Source organism: Aptenodytes patagonicus, chromosome 6, assembly GCF_965638725.1.
Source record: "Aptenodytes patagonicus chromosome 6, bAptPat1.pri.cur, whole genome shotgun sequence".
Taxonomy (NCBI): domain Eukaryota; kingdom Metazoa; phylum Chordata; class Aves; order Sphenisciformes; family Spheniscidae; genus Aptenodytes; species Aptenodytes patagonicus.
In genome coordinates this window covers 44,574,384-44,599,148 of record NC_134954.1, presented here as the reverse complement: position 1 = coordinate 44,599,148, position 24,765 = coordinate 44,574,384, and the positions used below count along the sequence as shown (strand labels likewise).

General features: G+C 40.8%; 1 protein-coding gene across 2 annotated transcripts in view; it reads right to left on the bottom strand.

The window, feature by feature from the left end:
- SPATS2L (spermatogenesis associated serine rich 2 like) overlaps positions 1–13,553 on the bottom strand; it is a 152,036-nt gene extending 138,483 nt beyond the window's left edge. The window contains exon 1 of one of the 2 annotated variants that reach the window (XM_076342320.1): positions 13,497–13,553. The gene's annotated coding sequence lies outside the window, so the exon portion shown is untranslated. Of the gene's footprint in view, positions 1–10,509; positions 10,549–13,496 lie in introns of those variants that run through there. The other variant, XM_076342321.1, reaches the window with a different exon arrangement.
- Positions 13,554–24,765: the final 11,212 nt, after the last annotated feature.

The following is a 24,765-nucleotide window of genomic DNA, read 5'->3' as shown; positions in this document are numbered from 1 at the left end:
CAACAGTCCAGCACAGAAACAGCTATGCTGAGGAAGTAGCTAAGTGCAACCCTGTTACCACCACAGCTGATATGACCAGGCACACGCTGAAGGGCCATAGGAGTCATGAGCAGATCAACAAGCACAAAGAAAAACAACATTTAAAACTGCTTTTACTGATTTTTAGGTCCATGCTTTTTACCTGCTGTCTGTGCCCAGTTTCATTTGCTGTGGCTAAGCTGGTACGAGCGACTCAGTTGTGTGTCTGAGCCTTAACTGTATTCCAGCTTCAACCCTGAGGCAATGATGATGCTAATTCCACTGTAAATGCCAAGGAAGTGGTAAACAACACTTTTTGTTTAATATCAGAAAATCTAGGTTCATTTTCCATTGCTTAGTGACAGACACTAACAAAAGAAGTTAATATTTTAATTTAGAAAAAACAGTACAGACAGAAAGGATGCATGCTATTCTAGCTTCTATTTGCACAATTACAGTTTCTTTGGCTCCATCTACAAAGGTAGGATAAAAAAAATCCCTCATGACATACAGGCTTTACTTTGCTGGCTAGCATTAGACACATGAGCTCTCTCTCCAGTTCTCCATTAGAGCCAGGGACAAATAGCAAACAGAATCAATCCAAGAAAAAACGCAGCCATTATTCTGCTTTAACCAGAGACTTCCAAGAAATGCTTAATCTTCTTGTAGTTTGCACAGAATGGATGTTTATTCACATAACAGTGGAGCGACAGTTAGAATCTGATTGAGAACGAAAGCTTGCTATTTTTAAAGATGTAAAAAAATTACAAATTCTACAGCAGTAGAATACAGCAGTTCAACATCTCACCACAGTACAATATATGAAGCTTCCTGTCAAATGATTTCTATCCAGCATGAGTTTTTGGACTGACATCGCTAATTATGATATTTTAGCTTCAGTATAAGACAGTTTTTATAGAACTAACATTATCTTGCTATTAGAAGACTTTTAAAATAAAGATACCTCAACCTAATTACCTTAATGCCGTACAAACTCTAGTATAAGTATTGACCTTTTTGCTTCCTTCAGAAATTACAATCAACATCCATCCTGCACACTAATCTCCTAAATTAATGTTTCCTTGTCAGTGTCATTCTTTTTCATTCACGTGTTGTAGCTAATTGAAATTCTTCCCAATCTGCTATGCAGATAATTATCTAAAACAGACTTCACCGCCAGAGTACACATGCTCCTTCTGTTACGTGGTAAACCGTACCATCATTATTTGTATCATCATAGTGTTTAGATGTCCCAAATGATGCTCTGCTTTTCAACTGCTAGGTGCTGTAGAAACACATAGTTATCTTAGCACTTCAGTATCAATAAAGCCATGTTCATGTTTAAGTGCTCTGTTGCTTAGAACTCAGCACACCTGTGCACACATACACACAAAGTATTGGATGAAAAGCAGAACAGTCAGTCCTTATCATCTGGAAGGAAGAGGGGCATAAAAATGAAACCATTTTATCCAAGATCATGTAAAACTTCAGGAGAAAGAGCAGAAACTGAACTCAGAATCTTCTGATCCAGGGTTGCAACTTCACAACTAGCTCACTTTCAAGCCTTTATATCACATACATGCCACAATCCAGACTAAGAAAACCTTAAATTGAGTTGTGATAACACAGCTAGCATTTCTTAATTACACAGTCAAAAGAAAAAGGAGAAAAAGATACAGTCCTAGCTTCCAGAATATACTTGAAATAGTTTCTCTCTAAAGAGAGATGAAAAGACAGGGAAGACAGACAACCTGCAAACAACAACAACACGGTAAGAACCTGCTGTCTTTATACATAGCTTTTTCATGTATACGATTATAGTCATAATATTGGTGTACAGTATTGGTATATCAGGTAGCTGACAGAATCATCCCTTTCACATCAGTGGTGGGCACAGTGCAGTAAACCAAGATTCTGAAAGAAGCTCCGATGGGTGTACTGAAGCAACTACTTGAAACAGGTATTTTTACATCTTCCTGAAGAAGCACAGAGGTGAATTACAAAGTACAAGGAATAATATTCCTGAAAAACAAGAGAGCTTGAATTTTAAGGACTTTGAGAAAAATTGCACAATCCTTACAGCTACGAAGTCATTCAAAAAATAAAATGGAAAAGTTCACCTGGGGCAAACGTTACTGCCCCATTCACACAAAGCAGGACAAAAGCAGCAGGATTTGTTTCCAGTGGAGTGGGATTCTGGTGGCGTTTCCCTTAAACAAGAAAAATATTAATCTGGTCCTTTGGGGGAGTTTAAAGTGGTATAAATTGGAGATGGAAAGCGATCAGGACTGAAACAGACGCTGATGAGTTATTGAAGGGAACCAGATTCGACTACATGTACTAAGCCAGGCCACATCTTTATCTTCATGGAGCGGCCCACATCAACTAGTTTGCAATTCATCAACATTTCTGGCTTCTTCAATCAGCTTAGGGAATTTTTGTCAACGCTTCTCTGAATTTCCCACTATTCTCCAGTAACATTACAGCCCCAAGAGATGGGTCTACTAAGGAGATGAATTCTCTGCTTGTTCGTTACCCCCATCATCACTGCAACTTGTAAACACACCCTTTCATGCAAGAGAGGGCTTTCTTCATTACCATCTGCCTTCTCTCCATCCTCTTTCCTGGCTTCTGTACCACCTGCCAGTCTGCAACTCATGTGATATCAGTGCACAGAAAGTTACAGTTTGTGATGATTTATAATCAAAGGAAACTTTGAAAATTATTTGTTTGTTGATTGGCACAGTAGATTAATAATTTTTGTCAAGAAATTCTTAAGTAATTGAACTGTTGTAAGTCAAACCATGTCCTCACTTACTTGTGCCAGTTTATCTGTCAATAAATGATCAATAATGAAGTTATTCCCCATTTGTCCAGAGTTAAATTGGCCGCAGCTATTTTAAGTACTTCATGTTCAAATATTGCCATATTATGAAGTAGTGCTATAAGATAAAAGTTACTGATATATACTCCTAACACACGGCCAACCTGAAGGACTTTTTGTGTGGAGCTTTATATAATTAATAACAGATTGTTCTCGTATTTTTATTTCGGTGAACCACAGTGCTGTGGCCAATTCATAAAGCAGCTTCAAGACCGTTCATGCTGAAAGACATTAAGACATAAGGGCAAGAAAATATTCATTTAAGTTTAAGGTCAATGATATGCCATGTGAAATATATACTGAAATGCATGAACTGTAAATGTACCACATTAAATATTGCAGGAAGCTTTACTGGTTATGCTTGTTTAACTTTTATATATATGTGTGTGTGTATATACTCACACACACATTTCCCAAAAAATAAACTTCAGATCCATGGCAATATTGTCATAAAACCATTCAGACATTGCATGTGCCTCATTCTTTGGCCTGATTGCTATCACATGAACTTTGAAAGAAACAGGCTCCTGTTTCTAATTAGTAAGGACATAAAAATGTTTATGTAGAAGGAGAACCTAGAGAGCTTATTACACTGAGTCCTGTTCAGAGCCGATGTGGTTTTGTCATGTGTATGTTAAAACTGACACAGCCAAGTTTGGTTACAGTCCAGTAAAGCATCTGCAAGTCATTTACATACTTTCAAATGCCACAATGACAAATACATACAGCTCTGTGACAATCTGAGGGTTCTGTCTGAAAATGAATGAAGAGAAAGCATTCAAAAAGGAGTAAGACTATTTATGAAGGAAACCATCATGGAATTGCTTAGACTGAATTTGGGGAAGGGTGGGAATGGAGAGAAGAGGAAGAAGTCTAAAACATACTTCTAAGGACTTGAGCAGAACTTATCTTTTGCTCTCCTTATCCTAAACAAAATTACTCCTGCCATGTGCTTACTGGTGATACATTTCATTTATATCGTACAGGCATAGTTGCCTGCCCCTGGAAATACATTCAGACAGATGGGAATTGGAAATGAGTTTGCTGATCACACAGCTGCCATCACTGTCTTCATCTGACTCCCCAAGGGAAAGCTCATTTTGGGTAGAGATTCATCCCAGCACAGATCTTGTCGACTCACAAACAAACTTCTGACTTGAGCCTGAGCTAAGGGCTTATTCCCTCTCACACACTGGACAGGACTCCTCTTCTCAGATGTTGATTTTAATCACAAGAATTAGCCTTACTAGTAATCCCAAATCAATCACTTCAGAGTAGGTATTATGTAGACTTACCCAAGGGAGTCCTTTTTGTCTGTTTTGCTTTGAAGTTAAGAATCTCTCACTCTTACTTTGGATCTCCTCTAAGGAGCAAGAAAAATGTTCAAAGCTGGATCTGCATTCGCACTGTCACTATGGCCAACTCCAATGAATTGGTAGAATTGCAGTTTCAGGTCTTTCAGAAAAAGCTTAGTGTGCCAGTGACCTCTAACCTGCTTTATCTGTTCATACAAGCTCTAGGAAGGGACGAAAAGGACATGGTGTAAGTTAGGAGGAATGTGTTTGGACAAACACTCTGCATTATGCACTTCTTGGCTATTGCTGTCAGCCTCTTCATATTAATTTTTTTTTTTTTTATGAGCGGAAAAATTGCTCTACATATTCAGTGCATATAAAAAGCCAGTAACAGTCCCCTTTGACACACAGAAAAATGTGTATACTTAGAAGGAAAATTTTAATTTGGTAGGCTACAAGTTATATTGTTATTTCTAACTTTCACATCAACAGGGACCATAAGCTGACTCCTCGTTGATGACACCTCTTGTCAGGAGAGTCAGGTGATCTCTATACAGTTTCTGCTTAGTCAAAAGTTATCAATGTATTTTTAGATCTGGATTTATACAGCCTACTCTTCAGCTCAAAGCACTTCCCACCAAGTCCAGAGGAGAAGTGTTCCAGTCAACCACAGCCAGACATGCAGCCCATAGGTGGGCAGCAAATGTACCTTCAAACCAGCCTCAGACCCGCTCTAATTTACAGTGGAAGAAGTAGGGATGAGGGAAAGCTAGTTAAAAATCCTGACTGGCTTGAGGATTATGTGAGCAAAAATAGCTGTGACTTCTTGCCACAAAATCTTCAGCAATTACAGCCTGGAGGCCTGGCCATAAAGTCCCATGGATGGGGTACAGCCCATGATGGATGGGTTGTACTGCCTTCACGCTTTTATCAAGGGATTGGAAAAAGGGAAGGCATCCTTTTTGTTTTGTCTGCTCTCTCATCTCATTAATGGCCATATTTTACTATAAATTGAATGCCACAGTGAGTGTGAACGTATATCCAGCTTTGGACATTTTTCTCACTCCTTAGAGGAGATCTAAATCTATCTGGGCACAGTTTGCTGAAATGCTGCTGGAAAAAAGAACGCCCGAAAGGAAAAAAAGCAAAATCAACAGCAATAAAGAAGGTTGAACCTGCACAGATGAGCAAGGATATGTGATCTGAGTTAATGTCTTCCTCATTGTTCTGCATATTAAAAAACTGATCAATAACAAACAGCAGACATCAGCTATGTAGCTCAGGCCATGTCGTTTCCATGATTTATATTTTGAAGGCTGAAGTATTTACGGTTTCTGTGCAAACTAAAAATATGCTTCCATGATGGTAAAAGAATTACAGCCCATAAATCGGGTACTACCACCTTCTGCTCAAGTGCCTTCATGGTAGATTAACCTAAGCCATTTTACTTTGCATTTGTGACGTACTAGGCACACAACGGTTTAGTTTTTATTTCTGATATGCAGCGGCCTTGTGCAACCTAAATTCACATTCAAAGAATCATACTTACTACCAGTGCAGCAAAAGCACTTCATAGGATCAGAGTGAAAGGAGCAAGGAGAAATCAAGGCCCATACACGTTGCTTTGGCAAAAGGACACACCACAGTACAGACCTTACTCTCATTCTTCCTAGCTTATTCTCATATGATTTCATTGCTTCCCAGGGTGCTACTTGTGATTTTTGCAGATATAAGCAGGAGTAGAAAAAGGTGCAAATTGCCTGGAAACAGTCTTGAGAGGAATTAAAAAAAAAAAAAAAAAAGGGACATGTGGAATTTCTTCAAGTAGGACAAATTGCTTCCTGTACTAGAGACAGCCAAAACCACATCAAACACTTTTAATTATTCTTCTACATAAATACCAGTTGAGATCACCACTGGGAAGAGCTACGATCCATTTGGAAAGAGGTGGCCATGAGTGGAAGTGGCATGTCAACAGGACACTATCCTTTAAACGTGACATGTGACATAAAGAAGTTTGCAAACAGCTGGCTTTGTACATACTTGTAGGCCCATGTGGGCAGACAAGCCCACACAATGTTGGAGCAGTACTGTCAAACCACTCATTCTGCAAAACAACAAAATTTTGGGCATGGGGCCATGTGACTGAATACAGGGATGAGTCAATCATAAACCTAGAGATGCTCAGTGAACTAAACCACCAAAGGGTTGACATGTTAGTGAACACTAATAAACACACCCCAAACCCATCTATAACTGGTTTATTTTTGTAGGACTTCTGATAAAATCCAGCACCTCTATAGAAATACTTCTTATTCTGTTCATTCCTCTTCCCTGTAATTGCAGGTTTTGTAGGAATCCTAAATGCTTTGGCTGAGAAAGAGAAAAAGGTACAGAGACTGAAATGGCAAAAACTGATCACCATTATCAGCTGTGCCTGATATAGACAGTATTGCAGCAAAATACAGGCTTCAGTTGAAAAAAGCTTGACCAGCAAGTTACTTCCTGCTTTTAAAAGTGCATTTCTGGGCTCCAAAATATACAGACTAATGATAAACATTCAAAAAGCTTCCAGAAAGATATATAGACAACATCATCATTTTGTCCAGTATAGAAAATTATACCTTTGGGGGGCAGGGAGGAGGGAAGTCACCTGTGTTGACATTCCAAAGTCAGGATATTGGCTTTGTCCGAAACTGGCTAGTTAGTCTGAGTCTGTGACTTCTACTACTATAGCTACCCATCTTCGTCTATTTAGACTGCTGTGCAGTCTATCGAGATTCAACTAAGTACGTACTTTTGTCTGGCAACTCCAATGAGGACAGGATTGGAAAGAAAAAAAAAAGACACAGGAGCTTGATTTTTTTAACTACTTCTTGGTGCACATCAGACAAGTGTCCCAATTATACCCAACGTATTCACACCATGACCCACAAAGATATTTGTGCACCTTCATGGAAGCACAGATATCTCGGGAAGACAGACTCACTCCTGTACTATTGTCAAGGTGCAGCAAGCAGTGAAAAGAAGGCAATGTCAGGGAAGTATCAGCCAAGCAATGTTTATGCTTCAGTTAGACACCTGCTAAAGATCTGGAACAATCTCCTGCTAGTATTATTGAAACAAACCCACAACTGGTTTAATAAGAGTCTTACAAGGTTAGGAGATGTAGCCTTAGGCAGTGCCAGGGACTACATGTGATTATTCAGATGACAACTTCCAGCTCCAGCTCAATATTCTAAGCCATCCCCTCAGTGTCCTAAATGTCTCTGGGACCAAGATGATTAGTTCTGGAAGCACATTTGCCGGATCACTTAGCCCAGGTTGTGCCATAGCTGCTCTTTGCACAAAGTTTCAGCACCGACAGTGGGACATGCGCACACAGCACTGTCCAGTGCCCTACAGCACGACTGGAGCCAGGCAGGCTTCCTGCAGCTGCCACAGCCAGGCCAGCCAGCCTGGCTAACTTGCACCGATGTTTAGAGGACAGGCACTACAAACAGGGTGGTCAGAACCACATCCAGAACACCGATACTTTCCCCATTCTAGCCCACCTCCATCATGTGCTCCACCATCAGTCTTGAGCTCCCATTACTAACCCCTGTTTTGTTTAACTGCTTATAACAGAGATCAGAAAGGAAAGATTCCCTATAGGGAGGATTACTAATTTAGTGAAATCCTGCAGGGACTCAATAAAATCTTCAATAAAATAAAGCATGCCCTGGAGTTTTCAAAAGACTAGCAGGGTTTGAGAGAAAACAGGTACTCCCAAGCTGTCACTGCTCTTCTTTGCAGGGATTCAACTCTGTGGAAAAATGCAACATTCTGATTTGTGAATCTGATCCAATTTTTTTTAACTGGGCTGCTGTCCAAAAGTAATGTATTAAAGAACTTCCTTGATTCAAATTGTTTTCCCATTTTAGCTTTCTGGAAGTGGACTCTCTCCACTGACCAAATTTCTTATTTTGGTTATTCACCATTTCCAAAAGTAATGAAATGTTACTCGCTTAAGGGGTGGAGTGGCAGCTTCAAAGCATGATTGCTCACAACAGTGAGTTTACTTTTTCATTTGCAGCTGATCGAATTCTGCAAGCACAGTGTGAAACTTTGTTCAGTTCTCAGTTCACTATTATGCAGTCATGATTAAATCAATCAATTGTTGACGTGAACCTGAAAACCTCAGAATTTTATTTTTAAAATGCTGTTCCCAGCCGCAGTGGATTCCGTTCTTAGTGCATTACGGGACGTTACATTGGAAGTGCAGCAGAATTCAGCCAGAAGTTTTTTAGCGCATGATTTCAGACAGAGCCTCTCACGCCTCTCTCTCCCTCTTCTTGGATTAGGCATATTTGAAGAAGGGCCGGAAGGAGGATCCGGGGAACTACAGGCCTGTCAGCCTGACCTCGGTGCCGGGGAAGATTATGGAGCGGCTCATCTTGAGGGCGCTCACAAGGCATGAGCGGGACAACCAGGGGATCCGGCCTAGCCAGCACGGGTTCATGAGAGGCAGGTCCTGCTTGACCAACCTGATCTCCTTCTATGACCAGGTGACCCGCCTAGTGGATGAGGGAAAGGCTGTGGATGTGGTCTACCTGGACTTCAGCAAGGCCTTTGACACTGTCTCCCACAGCATTCTCCTCGAGAAGCTGGCGGCTCATGGCTTAGACAGGTGTACTCTGCGCTGGGTAAAAAACTGGCTGGATGGCCGGGCCCAGAGAGTTGTGGTGAATGGAGTTACATCCAGTTGGCGGCCGGTCACCAGCGGTGTTCCCCAGGGCTCAGTACTGGGGCCGGTCTTGTTTAATATCTTTATTGATGATCTGGATGCGGGGATTGAGTGCACCCTCAGTAAGTTTGCAGACGACACCAAGTTGGGTGGGAGTGTTGATCTGCTCGAGGGTAGGAAGGCTCTGCAGAGGGACCTGGACAGGCTGGATGGATGGGCCCAGGCCAACTGTATGAGGTTCAACAAGGACAAGTGCCGGGTCCTGCACTTCGGCCACAACAACCCCATGCAGCGCTACAGGCTTGGGGAAGAGTGGCTGGAAAGCTGCCTGGCGGAAAAGGACCTGGGGGTGTTGGTCGACAGCCGGCTGAACATGAGCCGGCAGTGTGCCCAGGTGGCCAAGAAGGCCAATGGCATCCTGGCCTGTATCAGAAATAGTGTGGCCAGTAGGAGTAGGGAAGTGATCGTGCCCCTGTACTCGGCCCTGGTGAGGCCGCACCTCGAATACTGTGTTCAGTTTTGGGCCCCTCACTACAAGAAGGACGTTGAGGTGCTGGAGCGTGTCCAGAGAAGGGCAACGAGGCTGGTGAGGGGTCTGGAGAACAAGTCTTATGAGGAGCGGCTGAGGGAACTGGGACTGTTCAGCCTGGAGAAAAGGAGGCTGAGGGGAGACTTCATCGCTCTCTACAACTACCTGAAAGGAAGTTGTAGCGAGGTGGGTGTTGGTCTTTTCTCCGAAGTAACAAGCGATAGGACGAGAGGAAATGGCCTCAAGTTGCGCCAGGGGAGGTTTAGATTGGATGTAAGGAAAAATGTCTTTACTGAAAGAGTGGTGAAACATTGGAACAGGCTGCCGAGGGAAGTGGTGGAGTCCCCATCCCTGGAGGTATTTAAAAGACGTGTAGATGAGGCGCTTAGGGACATGGTTTAGTGGGCCTGGTGGTGTTGGGTTGACGGTTGGACTCGATGATCTTAGAGGTCTTTTCCAACCTCAATGATTCTATGATTCTATGATTCTATATTTCCTGGATGATCATTAGGCACTTATAACTAATCTCAGTCACCATCTATCAAGAACTGAAAGAAGTAAGCTAGTCGATATGCATAGATCACTTCATAAATCAGATCAGTCTCAAAGGCATTGTTTGCAGAGCAGTTCTAGAAAATATATCCTGAAGTGTTACACATGACATTTTAGAGTTAATGTAGTATTTACAAAACTGAACTAATGAAACTAACACCTTCACTCAGTGTATCAACCAAACACAATATCAAAGTGCTGAAAACTGGCATATCAATTCTCAATATATCAACTTTTTACCAAAAAAAAAAAAAAAAAAAAAAGAAAAAAGGTCTCAAGCCATTAGCCATTTCACAGGAGCTACACAATAAAGTCCCAGATGACATCATTTCAAGACCAAGCCCAGGATTCTTGAATACAGAAGAACAAGTCCCTACTGCCTCTATCCAAAGATCAGGGGCTTGGACATACAAAGCTGTTTAGGTATTTACTGATATTTCCAAGAGCACCTAGCCACGTTTGGTACTTCAAGTTAGGTGAGAAAAATTGGATTTTAGGTACCTACCCTGTTCGAGGACATCTGAAAAATTTGCTAAGCAAATATCAGCTTCATTCAGTGACCAAGTACTGTGTAAGGTCCAATTTCAGGTCTCACAGCTAAAAGCTGAACCCGAGTATTTATACATGTTCCTGCCCCAGGAAGCTGGCAGACAGCCACGCTGTATTTTCCAGTGTGGTTCAGCCCTGTAGAGTCTGAGCACATACTATTTGGTGCAGAGAAACCCTGTCTGTTGTTCTTTATTCTTAGGTATGATCTCTGTCCATGTTGCATACTCTGAAAATCAATAAATACATGCCAGGCAACCCCCACTGTTGAGAGAAGGTTCCTAAAAGCCCTAGTGTCCCTAGCAAAAAAAATGTCATTCATCCACAAAGTTAAATGCAATATACATCCAAATCCTAGTATTTACGCAGCGTCCTAGAAACCTCGAAGATGTGATCAGAGCACCCTTTCAGGAAACGGTCCTGCCAAACAGACTGCTCCTGGTAGCTTCAAAGGGCTTACCTTGTGCGAGCTCTGCCCAGTTCTGGGACAGCAGATCACATAAGGACATGCTATATGTTTGCAGCAACACAGCTCTAAAGGACACTAACTTAATGTATCAGGGATTTATGTACCTCCAGAAAAGCCAGGATTGAAAGCAGAAAGAAGGAATGCTGGTCTGAAACACTTGTTTTTTTCCTGAAGTCTAGACCTGCAACTCAGCTACCATTTCATTGAGGAGGGTAATATTTGCTCTGCAAGTTTTGTCAAGAAGAGATAAGTGATGGTTATGCAATACAGCGTGAGAGGCTGTTCTCATCTACCTGATGCCTTTAAAATTGCTTCCTCTGCAGCCAACCTCCAAGATGGAAATAAACAGTTACCACAACCATGAAGAAAAAAAAAATGCAGCAGCAATAGTTATAGAGGCTTGAAGATCCCTTTGAAGGTCCCAAACTCCTCACGATGCAGCTGGCAGCACAGCTGCCATTATCAGCTCTGCCCCATGCCCAGAACTGCTTGCTAAGCCAGAACTGCTCTTCAGACTGAATGGTGGTGGCCACGAGGTACTGCCAACAGACAGCCTAGCTTCTCTGCACTGCTTTCACTATGCAGACAAGCAGTGTAAGACAAGGGGATCAGAGCTTCATAAAATGTATGCTTTCATATTGCACAGGCAAAGGAAGAGCTTGCTTTGCGCTTAAAATAACATCAAAATTTTCCTGTTTCTAAGTTACTAGGGTTAACTATGCCTCCTATAATAAGCCGCTGTCTAGCTTCTTATAAAACACAGCAAAAAAATAACCAGAACAAGATAGCCCTCTTCAGAATAAGATCTCATGATTTTATATTTTTAGATTAAATAGGCACATTGATAGAGATATAAAAATACATAAACGCAATCATAAGAAACTTGTTTGCTTGTACCTCTAAACCCTTCTCTAGGTTTTAAAACGGAGAACTCCTTCTTTGTTTTGAGCACATTTCCTCTGCATTTCACGAGGTGGGGGCTCCCTGCTGCTTGAGAAGGTTCCTTTTATAGAATGCTGAACAATTAGTTTGGAGAAGTTTTGATTGATAATAGCTTACATATGGTGTTACAGAAAAGGAGTCTATTTTAAGTATCGTTCTTCTCTGAGAAGGGATTTTAAAGACGCACCATGTGCTCCAAACTTGCTGGCAACACATTGAGCCTCCTCTCAGAGCCTGCCTCTAGAACTGCTCCCTGGCTTGTGATGGAAACGTACTAGTCCACCATAATCCTTACTTATATTCAGAGAGTGGTGGAAGTACATTTTATTTCCTATGCTTGTGAGGTTTTTGAGAATATGGCAGGACTGGTGTGTAACATGCAATTCTGAAGAGGATTCCTAGAAAACATTTATATACTGTTGTCAGGTATATGGATCCAGAGCAATAGGTACATTTCTTCCACATAAACCCAGAGAAAGGGAAAAACACTTGGTCATCGTTCAAGCCTACTCTCCTCCCTAGTGTTTGAGTTTTTAAAATTTATTTGTAATACATTATTACGAGGAAATATGAGTTTTAGTTAAGAGACGTTTCGAAATGTATTTGACCAAGTATCAGGGAAAAGAAAGTGCATGAAACGTTTTTATTAAGATGAGTCTTCAGGTCTTTCTCACTTTTCATCAAGATCTAATCCCAAAACAATGTTAAGGGCATCACACTGACACATGTTGGCTTTCAGATAAGAAGTTCATGTTTCTGACCATAATCAAGGATTCCAGGAATTATTCTTTCAGCAAATAGTAGGCAGGAAGGACATAGTGACCTTGCCACATTTCAACCTGTATTGAGAGCTGTCTGCCAACTTAAATTTAGCCTATGATTACACAGCATTTCCTTTTCTAAACAGTTGCATTGTTTTATGAAACTTTTTCTAATATTATTCACACAGAAGGGTGAAATAATCCCTATCAATCAACTTTAGTGATGACAAAAATTTCCAAGATCAAAGTAAGATTATCCTTATCAAATTTTGTAAGAAAAGAAGTATTAGTTTGCCGCCATTTATGAAAACTTCTGTAAATATCTACAGCTGTGACAAGTCACTTGGAACAAAACAAAAAAACATGCAGAAGATGGGGGTTCTTTTTGCTTATGAATTCTCCCTGAATTAAATGTTTTCTAGAAATATATTATCAACAGCGTTCACGTACAAAACAGTTTGTTCATGGTAACAAGATCACTAACAATTATCTGTCATCTGTGACAGGTCACTTGATAAAGCAGATGATAGCGTTTGTTTTCTGGGTACCTGCAACTTGGCGTAATAGAAGTGGCTGGTGTGAGAAGGGAACAATGGAACAATTTATCTTCCTCTAACCATAAACCAGGTTCTTAATTGTCACATACTGATCGGCAGAGGTATGCATACAAAGAGTTAAACTTTAAAATATTATCCGAGTTACATTTTTCCTCTAAGTGTATGCTGATAAGTGAGAAAATACTACAAAAAAAGTTAAGCCATCTGCTTTACTTACCCCACAAGGATTTTGACATTGTGATCAAACATCAGAGGTTCGTAAGACGATTCTTCACTGTGATGGAAAAAGGTGGTGGTTATCAAAACAGCAAGCTATGTTACCTATTTTTGGTTAAACTACTTCAGTGCTTGCATACTTTTTCCTAGCATCAGCATGAATTAACTACAGGCTAATTCCATAAATATATGAGGCCAAAGTTATCTCTAAGGTACAGCAAAGATTATTTTGGTCTAAATTAAAACCACCTGAATTTTAATGCAAAATAATGAAAAAGTCATGTTCACATCCATTCATTCAGAGTTCAATATTTTTGAAATTTCAAGTCAAAGGCAGTATTGGTGCCTCCTGCCTAATTCAAATAAGTGTTTTATTAAGGAAGTTAATTTCACCGAGCTCGTAATGCAAGTAAGCAAGCAAATGAACAAAACGACTTGGCATTGGACAGTTCATAATGTTAGCATCATTGTTCACATCTATAACTAGAGTCTATCATGCTCTTCAGTCTTTTAAGTGATGGGTGACTGTTTGTACAGCATTCATAGCAATAGCTTGTACCGGGATCATCAAAAGCATTAGTTTAGGCAAAAACCTTGGAAGAAGGAGAGACTTCAGCTTTACATCATAATCCTGTGCAACTAATCATGACATTACAAAGGGCAAATACCTCAGTGTCTCACTGCCAGGTCTTGTCATTTTAGAGGTATTTTACTTTGTGATATTTTCCTTACCCTTGTGAGAGCTCTTCTTTGTCCGCCAGTAAAACTTCCCTTTTCCCTTCTGAGCAAGAACGTGAGTAGAATCTTTTAGACATGTGGCACAAAGGTATTTTGCAGATTCAGGGAATATCAAAGAGCCCACCCACAAACTCGTTTTCCCTGATACTTCCAGCTCCAGAAACAATGTTTACTAGAAAGGCAATTCATTTCCCTGGAAGAAAACAGGGAGTGGATAAATGCTACCACCAGGGAGCATTTCGTATTCTTCATAAACAGTCAAATCAAGTTAGTGCACGCAGACTCACAGAATGTAAATGCGATGCTAAGGAAAAACATATGCTTTCCATACAGAAACAATAATAAAAAAAACCTTTCCAAAACCATCTTTCAAGATTCTCTTTCTTCTTCAGCCTGAGCCAATGCAGTCTAATTACAGGGAGTCATTTGGGAGAATCGTGCAAAAGTGTCTGCCTCAACTGGTGCGGCATTGTTCCTTGCAGCATTTTGAAGCAGTTTCCTTTTCAATGAGCTGTGCTCATTACATCCTGTGCTGCATTTATTTTTCCAGGAAAGGTTCCCTAACCCAAGCCAGTTTGTCTGAAACGTTGTTGCTCCATTCCTTGCCTCTGCTGCCTGACCATGTGAAATACAATCACTTCAGGGAGGAGAGGTACACCACATCTGTTCTGACCCCCCCTGTTACAAACTAGACAAGCCGGGGGCCTGGCTGGTAGACGTCAGAAGAGAGTCTAGGTCTTGCATAGCTTGAAACTTTGCATCTCAAAAGCCACGACTACAGCTGACTGATAGCTTCAAACCAATACTTTCACCCGCTGTTTCTCTGCAACATCCTTCCCATAAGCATCTTGAATGGATAATGCTAAAATTAGTGTCCAGAAAAAAATGTAGCTGTCTTGCAGAAAAAAGTAGTTTTTATTTTTTTAAAGGAATAAAGATAAGAGAGTAAGATGGCTTTTGAAGAGAGACACTAAACAGATTTACCAACTGGAAGTTCAATTGTAACTAAAACAGTGACACATGGACCTCCACATAGGGATGTTTACTTACTCGGGCAGGCAGAAGCATAGCCTTACGGTCATCAGGATAACCCCCTTCCAGATCTTCAAACAGTCACCAATAATAACATTCTTAACAATTTGATCCCAGCTACCTTAAGCTATCCCAAATAAATAATTTTTCAGTTTGGGGCCCGCCTCTTTCAGTCAAATCTCCAGAAGCGATAACAAATTCCAGGCAACAGGCAGGCTGAGGGTTAGGAATTTATTCTTAAAAATTCCCTATATTACTTCAGAATCCTTATTAATTCCTCCAACCTTCCACAGATGTAAGTGTATATACACCCGTGAGCAGAGGTGAACCATACAGATTTTATTCTAGGGCAGGAACTAAACTGGTCAAGAGTATTTTCTGTTCATTGAAAAAAGTGATCCAGTCTCATTGCGTAGCCTCTTTTTTGTCTAGTGAGAAGTAAATTCTCTAACGATTACAACAATTGTCTGTAATATTCTAGATTAACTGGGTAATTTAAATACAAAGGCATCCTTTTTTTCATTTGCACATACATCAAACATTTTGAGGAACAGTTTGCCGTACAAGAACATCATCCTGCAACTCTGAGCTTCCTACCGGAAAAAGTAATGGTCAGGTGCTGATCTTGCTTATACCCAAGGGACTATTATGAATTCTGGCCTTATGGAAGATGTAGTTTTAGTAAGTAGTGTGGGGAGATTTTTTTTTAGCAGTTATATATATGTATCTATTGAAGGGGAACACTAAGAGACTGTCAGTGTTCCCAGTGCATTCAAATTCTCCTGGGTTGGGAGGATTAGAAATGCTTTCCCTTCCTAAATAGGACTGAAGAAAGCACACAGGGTAAACTCCTTCTAGTACTTTTAAAATCTCCCTTAACCAGAAAAGGTGGAAAAGATTAAGCCTCAGGAGACAGCAGCTAGTAGAATTGCATTTAGATGGCTTTGACTTACAAAGTAAAGTTTGGACAAGAATGCCACCACCTCCTTAAAGTAAGGTATGTGCCACTTACGAAAAGGAAAAGAGAATCTCACATGCCAACACACAGATGAAAAGATCTAAAGCCCTTTTTTGTTTTCATGGGCAGGGCTGGTCAGCTAGCTCGTGCTTGTGTATAGTCTCCACCTGCAAACATGAGTAAGCACTGTTATTGACTCCTGTGACTGTTATCATGCTTCACATGGATCCTAAGCCCCCATTTCCTACAAACATGTGAACTGGGGACAGTCTCAGTGGCACTGGAAGCTACGCACTCCTAGCCTGAGAAATGTCAAGAGATTGTCCCAGAGAAAAGCTTCAAAGAAAAAGATGCCTTTAATGAGCGTACAAGCCCAGAAAGCCAGAATGAAACAAACCAAAAGCAGTCAGATCTCAGAGTTTAGTTTGTTTTACAAGTAAGTTTTACAAATATTAAACCACTAACGTCATTTTTGACTGCTTGTGGCCAGCAATATTGGATCAGAACAATGACAACAAAATAAGGGGGAAGATTAGTATGTAATACCAGGATGCCAACAACTATGCAGATGATGGTCTGAACATAACAAGATTGATTTGGGGACAGTGGGCTGCCCAAGCACTGGTTCAACTGCAGAGACTAGGCTCCACAAGGGAGAACCGCTGCTGAAAGAAGGCACAATCCTGCAACGCAGTATTGCAGGGCTGACCACATGCAGAGATGGAATATAAGTGATTTCTTACACTTCCACAAAGCTCATGACTGCTGGATCAGGCTGATATCCGAGAAAATAACCCAATGATTTCTGAGCAGTCTCTACTCCTTTGGGAGCCCAGTCTAGGACAGTTTTTTTTTTTAATTAAAAACAGCAAAGAAGTAACAGAAGGACTAGGTAGCCAAGGGGGGGAAAGGAGAGGAGTAAACCTTTCTTTGCCCACAATTAAATTGTTTGCTGTGTGGAGCACTTAGGAGCATTGTGCTGACTGCTGCCACATGAGGATCCTGGGGAGAAGCAGCACATGCTGCAGCAGTACTCTTTACTCATGAGGGTAAGCATGGTGAGTTTTTATCACCACTGGCTATTTTCTCTTTTCTCTGAGAGAAAAGCTCTTCATGAGTGCTACATGAAGCAGAAAGTACCTTCTACTTTCCTCTTCTAGTGTTTTGTGAACAGTTAATGAGAAGTCTGGGTCAGAGCTTATAAATAAGATGAAGCTTTAAGATAAGCTAACAAATACAGGAGAGAGCTTACAAGAGAATGAGAGTTGTGTTTCTTCTATTTTGGCAGGTAGTACAGTACACAATTTGATTGCTGAACCAAAATACTTCATGTGTTGCACTGTAATTCAAGCTCTGCCTCTTTTCATCAATGTCCTGCACATGCCTTCCCACCACCCCCTCCACCCCCCAATCTTGACTGCCAGGAAGGTCTAACTTTGGCCCTCTGCATATCCCAGAGGACTGTTAAATAGGAAAGAGAATTATAATGTAGAAAAATAAGCCACTGATACTTAAGTCTTAAATCAATATTAGAACAGGAAGCTTTAGTCTGGTATATAGGTCAGGGAAGTATTTGAAGCACAAACACTGGGCAATTTGATTCACGGAGAGGGCTGGCTCAGAGAGCTCCGCTGCTCTGAGGAAAGCAGCATACAGCTGCTCAGGACAGCCAGGCTGTCCCCCACGTAACACCATAGAGGCTATTTTACTGCTCCAAGACCATGCTCGGGTAGAACGGTCTGGTTTCACGCAAAGCTGGGCTTTGGACTGCACTAAGTGAAGAGAGGAAAGTCATTGCTCCTGCTCTGTGGCAAAGCAACATGCACAGTAATACTCAAGAACATGTTCCGAGCAGTTCTTAAGAAAACTTATCAAACTGGGAAACTGAGGCTCAGATTTATAAAAGGAATCTGAAACTGGAATTATAAAGTCAGCAGTGTGACAGGCACTCTGGTCATAATTCTGAAAAAAAAAAAAACCCAAAACCTGAACCCAAAAAAACCACCAAAGAACCAACAAACCAGAATTCCTAGAAATCCACAAAACTTAAAAAGCAAGAGTAAAAATATGTAATCCATGGTACTTCTACAGAACATTTGGTAGGACCAGGGCTAGTACACTCACCAGCACCTTATATTGTTGAGTGCCCAGGCTCCTCAGTGAATCGCAGCCTATTCTGAAGCACGCTGAAATAAAAGGGAGTCATTTATAAGACTGAATAGGTTTTGAGTCATGTCTTATGTGAGCTGACTTCAGCAGTGCAACTGCCTAATACCATTCACTAAGTCATTGAAAAATCCTAGGTACTCAGGCCTTTGGAAAAATAGATCCATCAGGCCTCAAACAAGCAAAATGCACGCTTTAAAAGAACATGCTAATGAAGCACAAATACTGGAGGTAGACTGTGACCTGACAGAAACTGCACTAGGCTGGGACTGGAGAACCGCATTCTCTCGTCAGCTCAGCAACTGAACCTGGATATTCAAAACCTCTTCCACCCACCCCCCATTTCCATCTGTAAAGGAACATATTAAATAAAATGCTCTGAAAGCTGCATGCAAAACAGGTCTTTAATGTCTCAGTGATTTAGAAAGACCGGTTACAATGGTTGGCTTATAGGGCACGCATACATTACATTTCTGTATGTATACAACACCTTTTTAGGAGTGACACATACCTTAGGTTTCTGTACCTTATCCTCATTACCAATACGCTGAGGGGTTAGTGCATGATATGCACTGTTAAAGCACTGGTTGTGAGCTGGTTAAACAGCCGTATACCCAGGAAAATATGAAGCAGTGTAGCAAGCATAAAGGACAGTTGTTCTTTAGGAATTTCATTACACCTGAGAACTAAGCTGAGGGAGGTGAGCAAAATTGAAACAATACTTTAAACACCAGGATTATTTTGCCAGCATGTCATATATTTACACATGCCTTCTGACCCCTCTGAAGTGTTTATGCCTTATGCCACATGGGGACTTCCTTTGGCGCCTTTTATTTTAAAAACTGCCTAAGGATGACCACACACAGCTCTACAGTGCATGGTTTAAGAATTTTGGCAGACCCATCCCAGTATAATATTAATCATGCAGTAACTTGCACACTGTCTGAAGAAACTCCATGCAGCACAGTCCGCTCTTGCCTAGGAAGACAAAACAAAATGGGAAGAATTACGAATCCATCTCTCTCCTCAGTACTCTCTTCCCAGGGACAATACTCCTGTATTTGCAAAGTGACTTTTCTTCCACATTTACTTGGTGTTGCTCTTGTCTACATTGGTGGAAATCACCATTAAGAATACTAGGACTGAACATGGCATTGAGAATAATGGGATGGAAGTTATAAAAAGCTATTTAAATGAGTTATAATAAACATGCTACATTTAAATCCCCTGAACACATACGGTGTTTCCGATTTAGGATCTTTGATCTGCATTTAGTGCCAGACATCCAAATATCCACTGAAAATACAATCTTTCTGGACAATTTCTAGGGGGAAGAAAAAACAGAAGAGGAGAAAGTGTGGAAAACACAGAAGCTAAAACTCAAAACCAGAGCTGTTTCACAAACTAAGGAGCATAAGAAATTAATCTAAGTTAAGCTGCTACAGCAGACTGTAGGACTAATGTGCAAGTGTTTGATGCATACCAGAGAACCTTGAATGAGAAAAGGCATGTGAATAAAATACGACTCAATAAAATAATTCATGCTGAAATGACAGGATTTTAATTATGTGCAACTTTAGCCCTGTGAATATGAAGCAGAAAGCACCTCAGGCATTTAGGGCGCTGATGACAGAAGTTAAATTTATTCAGTGATTTATTTTATAAAACATTATGTTGGATGCAGCGTTTGGGAAAAAAAAACCCCACACCAATAACCCAAACAAAACGCACAAAGACCACATATGTAGATGTGGTCTTCATCAATAATCAGGACTACCAGTTTAAGAACACCTGAAGTGGCAGCATCAAGCCACTTCCCTCAGATACCTGTATCCTCCAAATTGCTGTGGAGTCAGTAAAGGCACACTGCAATAGTGCTGTCAAGACTTCACAAAGAAATGCGGGCAAGGAAAATGGAAATATGTGAAAGCGCATATGTGGATTTTAAACCAGTCTTGTTCAGGACTAACTTGGGAACATGGAAAGCTGACACACTTGGGAGAGGGATGTATATCTGGGTAAGAGCTCCAAAGTAGTTGCCAAATCATTCAGGAAGAAAGCAAGAATGGTAAAACAATTACATATGGTGCTGTTCACAAAAAAACCCCACCAACCCAGGAAATATAGTCCACTAGGGAGAAATATAGAAGACTACTAAAACAGGCAGCCTGTTGTGAACACAAACAAGAAATTAAAAGAGATGAGAAAGCGATTCAAAACTCCCCCACAACAGCTCTTACAAACCACAAAATCCATCAAACCAGCTAAGAAGCAAGCAAGCAAGACTATATATCTAATTGAATCCTTTTAAAATCCTCTTTGCTTTGTAGCTCATTCTACACCCAAATGGTACAGGGAGGGTTCTTTAAGTAGATGTCTAGTGAAAGTTTAAGAAAAGTTTTAGCAATAAGGAAAGATCATGTAAGTTACAGGGACATTGTCTTAGTAAAGCAGCACAGAAACTAAAGCAAACAATTAGGTCTTTTGTGCTCAAACAATTGGCTGGATTAGTGCTTGAATGGACACAGAAATTTTACGTATCAAATAAACTATATTGAAAGTTAGGATATCGATTTACATAAGAAGAATATGACTAGAGACCTGTGCAGGAAGGAGCATGCACTATGACATGGTACTCTGGTCAATTTTCAGAATCACTTGCATCCAGACAGGCCGTGACTTCAAGTGACGCAGCTATGCCTGTCCCAGCAGAGACCTGCAGACAAGCAGCAAGATAAGAGCTCATGAAAATCTGAGAACAGGAAACTAATGCTGGCCTTCCTCTGGCATTTTTTGAATGTCTGAATCAGCAAACTTTTTTTTTTTTTGAAGTAGCTTTGGGCATAATCTTTGAAACGTAGATTTTACTTTTTTTTCTGGGCACAGGATGGAAGAAATCATCACTTAATACACCATAAAGAAAGCAAAAGGAACAAGAAAGAAGGGAAGAGCATACTGAATATAGTAGAAAGACTAGGAACACACAGGGTTAAAAACAAAGTGAAAAGAGACTATGGTGGTAATGTGTCATTGGACAAAAAACCCAATGAAACAAGGAAAGAAATCCTTACTGGTCACACACAGGGTCAGAAATAATGCTAGGGAGAAATCTCAAGTACTCTTTGCTACTATGCTTAACAGGAGAAATGAGATCCTGCAAACCAAGCTTGAGAATACATAAATAGAAGTATGAAGTTAGAGGAAATTACTCCAACACCAGATAAATACAGCAGGCTCATCTGCAGTGGTGTGCTCAGCTCCGGTTAGGCTATTAGAGACACTGAGATGTTTGAGAAAAGACAATCAAATGATTCTGAGACTCCAATGAGATTAATGCATCTGCGAACGAGTATCACCAGCTAACCTCTTGAATTAGCTGCTGTACGAATGCTAGATCTGCAAGAAGGTTGGGAAAGAAGAGGGTTGTAAATAAGTAGGAAAGCAAGAAGGCCATTTGACTGCAGACTGAATATATCAGACAGTCTCATGAGAAGGCACTGACTGCTGGTAAAGAGAAGTAACCTGAGGTCTTGCAAATGAAGGCTTCAGCAGATGTGTCTTCATATTTTAAAGTTTTCTGAAGACTTCCCTCACAACTGAGGCAAGTCACTACAAATCCTCTAGACCTAGTTTCTTCCTGATAACACAGAGATTATCCTACTTTTTTCATACAATCAAGACAAATTCTATTGCCTGTTTAGATTGCCAATATGCTAGCGGGAAGGAGAATTTCTTGTAGGATTCTGAGGTGGCATCCTGACAAGAGCAAGTACAACACTGAAATTTCTGAGAAAAATTAATACTCACCTACCTTTTAGCAGAGATGAGCAGCTAGAGAACAACATCCCGTCAGAACACTGACCTTCTAACTGTTTTTATTTTGCTCAGTTTTTCTAAACTTATTTCTATTTCTATTGTTGATTTCTAACAATCAACTCTGTTACAGCTTCTGCTCTAAAGAGTCAGAATACATACAGCTTCCTCTTTATCTAAATCTTGCATTACCATCCACCTTTGATCCCCTTCCTCTCTCTGCTTCTGCTATTCTAATTTCACAGATTTTGCCAGAAGGAGCCATTAGATCACTTAAGCAGACTTCCAGTATAATGCAGGCACTAACTTTCACCCAGCTACCCCTGCCGAAACCCATATACTTCAGTGAAATGAAAGCAAGAGATTAAGTTGTACACTGCAGGAGACCCTGCAGCACAAGCTGTACCCAGAGACACCATACTGGCAGAGAACTGGGCAAAATACACACAGATGATTCCATCAGGAGATGACAGCCCCCACTGCAGAGAAAGACAGTGAACCTTACCAATCTGGCAGTAAAAACCCACCTCCTTTCCAACCCAGAATCTGAAAGTATAATGTGAAACATGTAAGAATGACTGACCAGATAAAGAATCTGTTTTTCCCTTAGATGTCTATACTATCTCTCAGCAGTGGAACACTTTCTTCAGCCCTGACTAACTGCTGGTGTTTAGGAGAGAATGAAAAACAAAATGCAAACAAACAAAAACCACCACAAAATAATGTGAATGATAATGGGAAAAGCCCTCCCTTACTCACAGAAGAAATCATCCCACCTAAGATTTTATTATAATTACTGTTATCATGCAGAGTTCTGCATGTCAAGAGAAAGCTGAAGGCTGATATAAATTGACTCAAAACATGATCTGTTGATTTGTTTCTGAAACTGCACTGTAGTATAACTTTTAAGTAGATACACAATCTAATAGTTTATAATCCAAGCCACAACGAGTCTACCATCTTTACAAGTACTTGTACAAGTGTTTTACTATCCTCTTAGACAGAGGGCAGAAACCTTATGGCAAGAGTGAAATCACACTGTTTAATTTTCTCACCACTGGGCTGCACCATGCTTTCATAGGCAAAGATTGAACTACAACAGCAGGAATGATGCCTTCTGAAAGCACTTCTCAGCAGAAGTCCATACAGAAGTCTGTGTATTAATAATGGAAGTGCACACTACACCCAAAGGGATCAGTGATTTCTCTACTATTCTACCTTATGAAAAATACCTCTTACCTCAGAGAAAAAAGGTGACTTAATGACACTAATGACAAAAAACATAGGGAGGGGGTTAACAGCTCAGAAGGTTCTGCTATAGGTCTACCTCAGGCTCAGCCCCCTAAGGAGGAGTCATCCTACTGGTAATTAAAAAGCACAAAGTGCTGCACTGAGCTCATTACAGATTTTAATAAAATATGTACTTTGAACATACAAGAAGTGAGAGATTTCAGGCAGCTGCCAATCCAAGGTAGATCTCTTCATGACTTAATTTCCACCCAATCAAGCCAGCAGTGATTAGATGTTTACCTGTTTAACGGTCAATGCCTTGCATGACATGAGTTATGGACTACACAAATTCATTTTCATTAGCTTGCTCTTCACTTTATATTGCAGTCCCCCAACCCTGTTCCCTCTGAAAGTATATATAAAAATCCCCCAAACCATTATTTATATTTATCAGTTCTCAGTTTATAAAATGATACACACATTATAAAAAAATAACATCACAAGTAATGACCTTGTTTGGCTGTACTGCAGATAAGAAGCTTGAAGGTCCTCAAACAGCGTAACACCACCAGCAAGCACAGAAACTGACATTCCGACAGACCCGTGGGCTTTAACAAGGCTACCCACATACTCAAATCGCACCGCTGAAGCTTTAGTCTCCAGACTTGGCAGCTAGTACTTAAGTTATGGATGTCAAGTTATGGATGCTGCACTTGCCAAGCAGTTCCAGAAAGTTCAGAAGAGAGGGATTATCAAGGCATTTCCCTCCCTCCCCTTCTTCATTCCTGATTTTGAGGGATATGCCAGCTGCTAATTAGTGTAAGGCAGAGACAGCCTGTAGCTGGCTCTGATTTACCACAGCTTTACCTGGGCAGCCTCTCCCGTGCCTCCCCAATCAGACTGTGAAATCTCTGCAAACTTAAGGTTGGACCTCAGTTCTATCTTCGAAACTCAGATCCTTCCCTCATACACAAATCAGGGTAGGAGCATAGCTAGTTATATAAGAGGTTACTGTCAACTGCAAAATATAATTTAGAGGAACATTGAAGTCACCAGTTGTTTCCCTATACGTGCCACATCTCCCATGTCCTTGAGGCAAAGGGCTGCATCCTTGGTGAAATGCCATCTTCTCTGCCAGGTGCAACAGTAGCAAATCAGGGATAGAAGATTTCCAATGCCAAAAAGACGGACTTGTCCATGTGGACAATCTTGTCCTAACAGCCTAATACTACTGTGATCTGACCTTGCTTGTGCATGCACTTTGCTTTGCTTGTCCTGCTCCTTTCCCTCATAGATCCTGAGCGCTACAGTACCAAGCTCACTATCAAAAGTC